Here is an 11400-nt window from a genome sequence, read left to right as displayed (position 1 = left end):
ATCCGGATTTTCCCCTTACCCAACATGGTCGCTGCCAAGCTGTTCTCCGCTTCCCTCAGCGGCCTGCTCCGGCCCGGCCCGGCTTATCCTGCCGCCTCCTCGCACCGGGATTAACACGGCGTTTCGTTGTAGCTGCAACTGACGTGGTCATCCGCCACCGCTTCTACCTTATTTTTTTCCAACTCTCCTCCTCCCGCGGTTCATTTTTTCTTAAAATACATTTTTAATGGCTTTTTTTTAAAATAAAAATAAGCAGCGCCCGTCAGCTATAACACTCAGCTCGCGAAACAAGTTTCTTTCGCCCACACCCCCTTCGCTCTCCTTGGCCGAGCGGGCAAATCAAAGCGACGTATGGACTGAAATGGCGGATACCGACAGCACAACTTTTCCAGCTATTTGGGCTCCCCCAGCAAACTCGTCTCGCCGCGTCGCCCCCTCTTCTACCACCCCCCCCCGCCCCGCCCCCCCCTGCAAACAACGACAGGAGCAGCAGCAGCAGCAGCACCGCGGCGGAGGCGGTGACGGAGACGGCGTCCTTCCAACGGCAACCTGGCTCCACGCACACTCGCGTCCTCACGCACGCACGCACGAGACGGGCACGATCCGGGAGATGTTCTCTGGCGTCACAATGGCAAGGGTGGGGGCGGTGGACGACGGCGGTTGGAGGAAGAGTGGAGGCTCCGGCGAAAGGAATGTCTGCGCCTCTTCCCGCCCTCACTGCGCGGAGGGGGGAGGGAGAGACAGAGAGGGAAGGAAGGTGGGCCGCCGCCAATGTTTGTTGGGATTCCTGGGGTGCCTCGCATCCTTGGAAATGTGAGGAATGTTCGTCCCCGTGGAGGAGGAGGGGCTCGACGAGAACATGGGAACCAAGGCACGGCTGTGGACCCGCTCCCGCTTTTGTGCGGTACGGAAGAGAGATTTGGGGAGGGAGAGAGCCCATCGGTACGGAATGCTGTGTTATTTTAGCAGCTCCAAACCCAAACATGAACGTTGATGAGTGGCCCTCGGGCTTCTTGTCTGCCGCGGATTTGCAGAAGATTTTATTTGGGAATATCGGTTTATAACGCGGAAGTTATAGTAATATTACTTAAAGTCAAATACTACAGGTGGTAGTCTATTTGTTCATTCTGTTAGCTAAATAACACTGTTGTTTGGAACTTTTGCGTCAATGTAAAGTTATCTTACATTGTACGAGAAGCAGAGTACTGCAGACACAAAACGGAAAATGTAGACAGTGTTTTGCAGGTAAAGTCGCGCCTGTTGGAAGAGTTAATCTTTCATCCGACAAAGAGATTGGTTTTCGTTCTGCTGAATATTGATTTCACTCAATGACGCTACTCTTCAGCGTTGAAATCTAAATCTCATCCTTTTATTCCGACAATGAACTCTAACATATGACACGATCTACCATTTGTAAACGTGCCCGTGAGGGTAAACAATTGAAAATAAACTTAATATTGAGCATTTAAACAAAAGCTGTCCAAATAAAATACCGATTTGAAAAATGAAATTTACTGACACATTTCTTGACCAATTGTTTAAGAATATGATATTATTTTCAATTCAGATTCAAACAAGCAAATATTAAAGTTGTAATTTGCTATATTTTCAAACCTCTGTGAAACCAATCCTTCATCTTGTGTTTCTAAAATTGTAAGGATTTTTTAAATTGTCAAAACAAATTGTGAATTTTCAAATAATTTTATGTAAAAATAGGACTTCAATTATTGATTGTTCTCATGGCTTTGAATCTGAGATTGTGGGTTAAAATCTCCAAAAATTTGAGCACACCTGTAATTTGGAGTGAAGGGATGTTGCAGTTTAATCCTATGGATATCGGTTAAATATCAGATTCAGTGGAAGTATGTAATTTTAGGGTCTATTCAGACCACACTGTAAAGTGACTGAGGAAAAAAAACAAATCAGATGGGAAATTTGAGCAATTTCAAAGAATGAGAGAAACGGTTCTTTATCTTATTAACCCAAGAATAGAAAAGGTGTTCAAAAAAACTCAAGAAAGAGTCTTGAAACATGGAATATATGACCAAAAATGTATAAGACCAGCTTGGCTCGGAACCTTGCTCAAATCAAACATTGTGACATTGCTCAGTTTCTATGTTCATTCAATAGGTAAACTATTGCCCAATAGAATAAATTGCCAGAACTTTCTACATTCAGTGGAGCCATACAACAGCAATTACATCTTTTGTCATCCCTTTAGTATAGTCACTAAATAAAATGCAACTGAAAGGAAGAGATATTAGAAGGGATAACCATAGCTTGTCAAATCAGCAGATTAGATGGCATCTGTGGAAAGAGTTAATGTTTAAGGTCAAAGATCCTTCATCAGTACAGGATCTTTGAACAGAACTGTGAAGCCTGTCTCTCTTTCCTCAGATGCTGCCTGACTTGCTGAGTGTTGACAGCGATTTCTGGTTTTATTCCTGATTTCCAGCATTTCAAGTTTTTTGATTTTTTTTTCCAATAGTTGGTCAAATGTCTGTCCTAAATGAAGCCGAGGAGTTTCTGATGCAATTTTGGAGCATGAAGACCAACAGAAAGCCAGAATCATAACAACATATAATTGGGAATGGATTTTAATTTTAAGGTTGGATGAGGAGCTTGGCAAATGAATGCAAACATTTAAACAGAAGGAAAAGAATTTTACATTGGAAATGTTGGGGGATCTGCAGCCAGTGTATGTTAGCAATGATAGTGAATTGGCAGGACAGAAACTGTGTACGAAGACAGAAACCACAAAATTTAGGGACGGTAGAAAATGGATGGCAATCAAGGAGGGCATTCAAATAGTCAAGTTTGAGTGTCACAAAGGGGATTGTGATTGAAATTGCAACAGTCTGGTTCATCCTGAGGAATAAAATGAGTGGCAAGTCTTTCAAAATTGAGGCAGGGGCTATTGACGATAACTTCATGATTTAACTGATTGACGATCACACAATAATTAAATATTGGACAGGGCCTCTGGACAGTCAGGAAGGCTATTGGAGAGTTAGTAATGGATACCAGAGGAGAAGATCTTTCAGCAAAACCTGCACCAAAAAGTCAGGGGAACCCACATAGATGTATTAATATAGAATTTGACTCCACCACAATTTAAGTGGTATATTGAGATCTTAACAACACTCCCGTTTACAAAAAAAACTATCTCTTCATTTTTCCCCTGGTTCTCTCACTAAATATCTTCAAATCTATTACCTTTGATTTCAGTCTTTTGCCAGATTACTACTATTCCTAAATAAAATATATTTGTTTGATTTCTCCCCTAATTTTTCTTTCGTCAGAGGCATAGTGTCTAACAGTCCACTTGCCCCAATCTTTCCACACAACTTGACTTCCCCATTGTATGAGGTCCTTCATGAAGATTCGTCAGCATATGGATGGAAGCTGACCTAATGTTTGTGAATGATGTTACATAATGGTACTATGTGGATGAAGAAGTGAAAGCACCTAAGATCAGATTTTAGAGGGTCTATGGTAATGATGTAGAAGTGTTAAACAAGTCACTGCAAGAAATGGTCTGACTATGATCAGACAGAGAGTGAGCTTTAAGGAGAAAATTGGTAGTGGAGAAAAGATGGAAGTGATCTTGCAATAATTGTTTTGTCACAGGAGAATGGGATCTCAAATTTAGAATTGGAGCACAGTTGAACAAAAGAAGGGCTACAAAATTATTAAAACAAATGGACAGGGAGAGGGCAAGTGGCTAAGCAGCTGGGATCAAGAAAGTGCAGTTAAACATGGCTCAGGGAAAAAGTTATTCCAGTGACACATAAAAGGAAGTGAAATTGGAAGAGACCAGCATAAATCATTGCCTTCAGAAGAGCAAGGGAAAATATTTGCATTTTATCTCCTTTCACAATCTCAGACCATTAAGTTAGGTATGCTCTCCGTTTAAGGTGTGTGGAATTGTAGGAGCACAATTCTTCATGTTTGTCAGGAGATGGAGTTGATAGGATTATAGAGAGAATAAGAGAGGTTAGGGTAGGATTAATACAAAAATAGTTGCTTAAAGGTCTGTGTGGACTCACTGGGCCAGTTTCTGTGCTGTATCTCTCCATGATTCTAACCTTTTCTTTGGTTACAAAAAAAAATACATCCATGCCAATGACTTATTTTCTTTGCAAGCAAGGAGTGTGTGGTCAGCATTTTCTGTTAAATCAAGAGCTGCTAACTAAGTGTGAATTTTTCACTTTCCACTCAATTTCAAAATGTATTTTCCAAATTAGTCTGGTAATTTCAAACAGCTTTTTGTTGGGGATCTATGTCTATTTTGAGAAAACTCTGACTGATTTAACAAAAACTTCTGTGAGTGCCACAACTAACAAATAAGCATAGGAATTACAGCAAGAGTAGGCCACTTCAGTCTGCTCTGCTGTTCAGTAAGATAATGGCTGATCTGATTGCTACCTGCGCCCAGTAAATCTTTTAATCCTTTCTTTATCTATAATCTATCCATCTCTGCTTTAGAAATATTCAGACTTTGCTTCAGTCTACCTCCTTTCTTTAAAGAAGCATGGAAGCACTGGTGAGATATTGGCGGTTGGAAGTACCGAGGGATGAAAAGGGGCACAAATTCTGGATGCATTCAGGTTAGATTCCAGATTCTCTTTATACTTGGAGAGAAAGGAGATGAATGGGAACGAGAGTCCCTGGGTATATCTGGAAGGGAAAGGTTTGGGTTGTGGCAATATGAGAGCAGGGAGAGTTTGTAATTTTATAGGAAGTGGAATTTGGGATTATTCAGGAGGCAAATATGGTAACGTCAATGAGTTTCCCAGAATATTCTGGCACCATAAGTATATTTCAGTGTGTGGGTTTTTAAAGAGGTAGGTTCTGGTGTCAGAGAATACAGGTGCAGTGACAGGAAGTGAGTATCTATGTACAGTGGAGTTTCACTGATTAAAAATGTGACCCAACCCAATCTCAATTCAACTATTTCTGAATTTTCCAAGCCCTAAATTCTGTTCCTGGGCTGACAGCCAGAATGATGGCTTGAAGCCTGTTTTTAAAGCACATTTTGCACTGACATTGTGTTTGTTGACCTGTATGTCAGATAAAATTAGCAAATATACTGTTAAAGTATGAAAACTTTCTCCTGAGTTTAACTTGCAATCTATAAAAAATTTTGCAAAACCTGATTCAAAAGGTATGTTAACCTACAAAACATTCATTTATTTTTAAATTAGATGTTTCAGAAAGAGAAACATTGAGGGTGAATTATTCCTGAATATCACCCCGTGCGGTTCTTAAAAGCGACCACGTCAAAACTGCAATTAAATCTGCACCTGAATTATTTCACACAAAAAAAATTATCCATTCAAGTTCCACTAGTTCTGCAACCCGTCATATGTAGGTAGAGCTGAAGAGACATCGAATGCTTCTGATCCATTCCTCCAAATTTTGCCTCAAAGTTACCTAAGCAACATAATGCTTCTATATTTTAGTGGCAAAAGCTGCAGGAAACTTTACCTGAAGTTAACAGCATCTTGTGGAATACAGGTCTTCACCAGCTTATGAATGCCCACCTTATGTACAGCCCAACGAGTGTTTGGGCCACTGTTATTTGAAAAGGCCATTGGTGATATGTAACAACTCCATCCAAATGCCTTTGCTTTCACCACAAGTTCAATTGCCCTAGCCGCAACAGCTTTTGGAAGGAAAAGAGTTCAGCATTTCTGTAACCCTTTGCCAGTGCCAATGCTTTCTGACATAACCAAAATTGGCCATACTGCTTTGATGAAATAGTCTTTGTTTGCTCTTAAAATTTAACTTGATCATTCTAATTTGATTTAATTAAAAAAAATAAAAATTATCTGCCTCTCTCTGCCTGAGACTTTTGCCTTCCCCCCCATCTCTTGTGAGAAATGAGAATCTTTGTCTTGCATGTCTTTGCGATTAGCATTGATCTTCGCTGCCAGTAAAATGAATATTAAATAAAAAATCCCTCCAGGATTTTACTTTTTCTTTCCTCGTAGGTTCACATGACTATAAGTTAAAGAACGTGACTCTGATGTATGTTGTCAGAACAAAATGTTACTTTTTACAAATAAAGCTTTTGAAATTGGTTTTATTCTCTTTTTGAAATCATTTTAGGTAGAAAAGTAACTAACATATTAGCCTTGTATTTTGTGTTTACTGTCAGCATTTGCAATAATTATGCTATGAAACTGACATCAGCTTCTGGTGTATGTGTATGAGCAGTTAAATGTAGAAATCCAGAAGTTATTAGTGTTTATTATTGTTTTTACCTGTACTACATTAATGCACTCTGTACTAACTCAATGTAACTGCACTGCGTAGTGAATAGACCTGTACGATCAGTATGCAAGACAAGTTTTTCACTGTGCCTCGGTACAAGTGACAATAATAAACTAATACCAATACCAATATGATTTGCAAGTTTCTCCAGCTTAACACTGACGAATCAGTGATGAGAAGTTCAAGTGTTTACAACTATTGTACCTGTAAAAATACCAGTTGTTATGCTGGACCTGCTCCATAGACTGGCTGGAACATTACAATGAAACACCTTCACCCTACATCTTGACACCCAAACAGCTCCCAGCATTCATGACCATGTAATCTCTGGAAAGAGTAAAAAAAAGAACAAGGGAAAAATATTCGAGAAAATCTTTGATTGCCCTGGGTCAGGATGGCACGGTGAAGCAATTAGGAGAACTGCTGTCTCACAGCACCAGAGACCCAGCTTCAGTCCTGACCTCAGATGCTCATGTAGGTGACTGTTAGAATCTGTGGGGTTGTGGGGCGGGGGTGGGTGGGGGGGGGGGGGGGGTGTGTTGGAGATGAGAATGTGGGGAGAATTGGAAAAAGAAAGGATTCATGTGGGATATACCTAAATGGGCAGCTGATGGTCGGTGTGGACTCAGTGGGCTGAAGGGCCTGTTTCCATATTGTATCTCTGACTCTGTGCCCTCAGGCATGGTAACAGACTTTGCATGGACCAAATCTTGGTGAGACAGGCCCTTATTCGAAATGATGGATTCCCTACATCAATGATGATACCATTTGCCTGTTACTTGTGTACTAAGTCCCTGGAGTACACCGTGAGAAGAAGGATCTCCTTTCTTCAGGATTATGCTCTACAGACAAATTGTATGTTTTGTATTGGTCCAACATGCATGAGGTAAGATTTATCCAACTTAAATTGGAAGGTATGCACACTTGAGGAAACCTATCATGTAGAGATGAATGTTATACAAGTAAGATCATAAGTATAAAATATTGATTGCATTTTGGTAAATATATAATGTAGTTTTACCTAAACCTGTATCAAAATAAAGTTCATCTTTTACTCAGCATATCAAAAATAATATCTAGTGACTTGAACCTTATTTGGAGCAGTTTCACTGTAAGTACCTGGTCAGTACTATGTGGTGGAGGGAAACAGGTGATTTCTGGGAGTGTAAAAATTTTGCTTTAATATCCACAATGGTGAACTAATTCTACACACATTCACTCTCACCTATTTGACGTCATTGTATCAAACTAAATGGAGTGAAGTGTATCTTACAGAGAACTTTTTCAAATAGTTTTTGTTCAATTTAAACTCCCAAACCTACATTACAATAACAATGAGCATACAATAGTTCTAGAAATGAACTCATCACATGGAAGAACATTTCCTCTCTAACCAATTTTCTTCACTCCCATTTTAAAAACTGTGAAAAAGCTTGGGCATTCTCCCAGATCTCGTTGATAGAAACATGTTTTATTTGCTAACTATCCTACTGTGAATATAATCATAAACAAGATGATCTTGTAGCTAAGCACACTGTTTAAAGCAGGAATCACTCCATAAGCTTAAACAGTTTCACTTTACAAATATAATTTTTTGACAAGTAAGGATTTTTTTTTGGAAACCCTGGTTTTCATCTTACTTCTACATAGTTAGAACTTAAATGAGTTACGGTTGGGCAGGAGCTATTTTTGATAATTTTCCAATATAAAATAATGTCAGCAATGGTGTCAAGGCCAAATACCAAGTGAAACAAAGGGGCCCCCAAAGGAGAAAGAATAAGTGAGTCATTCCAGGCTGATGTCCCACATCCATTATTACTTCCACACTGCAGTGTAAGAGGACCTTAAGAATTGAGTATGAACAGTATTAACATTGTTTGAAACAATCCAGAGATGCAGGATATCAATAAAGCACAAGCTCTTTCTCCCAATGTCCCAATTGTTCATTTGGGGTTGGTCCTGTTCCCTCAAAAGAGTAATTTGACATGATTCACAGGAAGTTTCAAGTAACCAGCTCCAAAGTACAAAATCTAGAATCCAGTAAAGACACCTAATTTCATAGACCTTTTGTTTGGGACATTGGTACATGGGCATTGCAAAGAGGAAAATATTAATATTGGCCCAAAAAGGTCAAAATATAAATAGTATTATCTAAAGATCATCTCAGGAAATGATGAGGTAGCTTTTCATCTTTACCTCCTGGACAATAATCTGGCAGAGCAGATAATCTGCCTTTTAGAGAATCTGCATGAATTTTATTATATTAAAAAATCTACCATTTAAATTCTCACTAGCCAGTGAAAGTCTTTTGGCTTTACCACTGATGTACGCTGAGTAAACCCAGTAATTTGCTAATTATTTACTGTACCATTGCAACATACATAATTCAGTACAGGCTTTCAGAAAGACATCTGGCCTGTAGAGGTAGCAGAGTTAACATTCAACTGAATGATAAATGAACATCAACAGTTACATTTTGAAAAGGGAATGCATAAAACTAGGGTTGTATTACGTGGAATTTAGAAATTTAAAGGATGATTTGATTTAAGTTTTCTGGATATTAAGGGAAACTGATGGGACAGATAAAGAACTATTTCCACTGGTTGGGGAGTTGAGGATGAGGGGACAAAGTCCAAATATAAGAACCAGGAATGACGTTTTAAAAAAAAATCTGTCCGCAAAGGGTGGTAGGAATTTAGAACTCAACTGCAACTTATTGTTGAGCTGAGCCAATTGTTAATTTTAAATCTGAAATTGAGATTTCTGTTAATCAAAAATATTTGAGGGAAATGGGACAAATTCAGGTGAATAAAGTTCTTTTACAAATTATCTATGATCTTATCAAATGACAGAAGATGTTTGAGCTCTCTGATCTGTTCTTGTGTTCCAATTAAGGTATTTACAATTTCCGGCACAGGACAGATGGGTTAGTCATTCAACAGGAAATGCTTGTACCTGCAGGGTGTGTTCATACTTTTCACTGAATCTGGGTGGAGTAACAAACAAATCAAAAAGAGTCAGAGCTAACAAATGCTTTCCTGTTTAACCATCTTTTAATCTCAATCTCTGTTTTATTTTGCACATGAAACCTTGACACTTCACCATGATATCTTATCTTTGGAAAAAAAAACTACAAGCAGTTTACTATCTGTTCCAATTTCCGAAATATTCAAAGTACTCTGAATGAGGGTTTCAATCTCTTGTAAATAGTTGACCTTTTTCATTAAAATGTTAACGGAATATACTAAATATTCCAACATATGTAATGAATTTTAAAAATGGCTTTAGGCAAGTTGATTCACTACCTTGTTTAGTAACCATTCCTATCATGTCCAAATAATACTCCAATATAATTAGGTAATAGAGAATCATTGTTTATTTATGTATGAAATTCTTTGTTCTATTGAGATAAAGAATATTTGTCTCCAGTAACAATGGGATTCAATAAAATTGGTATATTTTTCAATGAGTAGTTTGGTGATCTTGTCTCACAATAGAGTGAATAGATTCAGAAATTGAGAAGATATAAAGTGATTTACATTAAAAAAAAACTGAGCTGCAAGATGAATAAATCTTAGTCAACCTACAACTTTAATCTGTCCAAAGTGCAAGCCTAATTGGGGTAGAATCCTTTTTCAGTCATGTAATCTACAGTATGCTTGTTCATGAATGTACATGGTACGGTTTATTCTAACCTTTGAACTTGCTTTGATTGCTGCGGTGTGCTTTTGGTTCATTCACATATGTTTGTATTTTTGAGAAATAAAAAAAGACAATGTACAATTAAAAAGAAGTTTCCAAATTTTAAAAAGTTCTTGGTTTTGTTCTGACAAATTGCAATCCAGGCTTCATGCACTGCTATGGGGCATCATTCATAACTAGCCAATGCCCGTACATAGCACTGCTTTTAACATGCACATTATATCGAGTTATTGGCCTAGATTTCTTTTATAATTTTCAGGAAGCTCAGGACTCCAAGGCAAGCGTGTAGAACTCCTGAGGGATACTCGGGTTCATTTTTCCAAGTGTATTCCAGCATTGGACATCTCAGCACTTCAACTCCAGAATCTGGCCCCTGAGGCTTTGCCAGGTTAGGTCTGGCGCAGATTCAGCAACTCCATTTTATGGAGGGAAAAAGTAACAAAGGAAAGAGACACGTTTTAGGTAATTAACAATTTTTGAATGAATTGAACTAACTTAAGTATTTCCGAATGTGTTTTATGTTTTAATTTTTAAGTAATCTTTGACATTAAAACAAAATTTAGTTTTTGAGGGTTTATATATTGCAGTAAATTCATAAACACCCCATTGCTTAACAGCCGGTTTAGCTGGCTCTCCATGGAATTCTCTACGTGGGGCTTGAATTAGACCTGCCACACAATACAGGTAGATAAAGATACTTACCTTCATTAGCCGGACAGAGAGGTTATAGTACGACCATATAAAACATTAGTAGGGTTACAGCTGGAGTAATGTTTGCATTTCTGGTGATCACATATCGGAAGTATGTGATTACACAAGAGAGGTTGCAGAGGATATTCACCAGGATGTTGCCTGGTATGGAGTATTTAAGCTTTGAGGAGAGAATGGATAGGCTGGGTTTGTTTTCTTTGGAGCAGAAAAGGTTGGGGTGGGGGTGGGGGGAAACACCTGATTTAAGTATACAAAACTATGAGCATAAATAGGGTCAATAGCGAGAAACTTGTCTCCTCAGCAGAAGTGTCTGTATCCAGAGGGCAAACATTTAAGATAAAGGGTAGGAGATTTAGAGCAGATTTGAGGAAGAAGCCCTTCAGCCAAAGTGTGGGTGAAGTCTGGAATGCACTGAGGGAATGGTGTGTGCAGGTGCTTTCACAACATTTAAGAAGTATTTAGATAAGGACTTGAAATGCCATGGCACAGAAGGCTACTGTGTTCTGGAAAATGAGATTAATATAGACAGGTACTTAGTGGCCAGCACAGACACTGTGGGCCAAAGATTGTGCTGTATGACTCTCTATGACTCTATATGAATCACTGTCTGAAAAAATTAAAATACTATGTACAGAATTCACATCACTTGAACATACCAAATTGCTTGCAAAATTACATTTTCTATTTAAAATTAAAGAATTTATAATT

The 11400-nt window shown here is 38.5% G+C and overlaps 1 protein-coding gene across 1 annotated transcript in view; it reads right to left on the bottom strand.

Annotated features, from left to right (window-relative positions):
- Nucleotides 1-585, bottom strand: part of arhgap5 (Rho GTPase activating protein 5) — a 48996-nt gene extending 48411 nt beyond the window's left edge. Inside the window, exon 1 of the mRNA XM_052020148.1 lies at nucleotides 20-585. The gene's annotated coding sequence lies outside the window, so the exon portion shown is untranslated. The remainder of the gene's footprint in view (nucleotides 1-19) is intronic.
- Between the last annotated feature and the right edge of the window lie 10815 nt (nucleotides 586-11400).

Source organism: Pristis pectinata, chromosome 1, assembly GCF_009764475.1.
Source record: "Pristis pectinata isolate sPriPec2 chromosome 1, sPriPec2.1.pri, whole genome shotgun sequence".
NCBI lineage: Eukaryota > Metazoa > Chordata > Chondrichthyes > Rhinopristiformes > Pristidae > Pristis > Pristis pectinata.
Note: the sequence above shows the minus strand (reverse complement) of the source record. Positions and strands in the feature narration are given on the sequence as shown.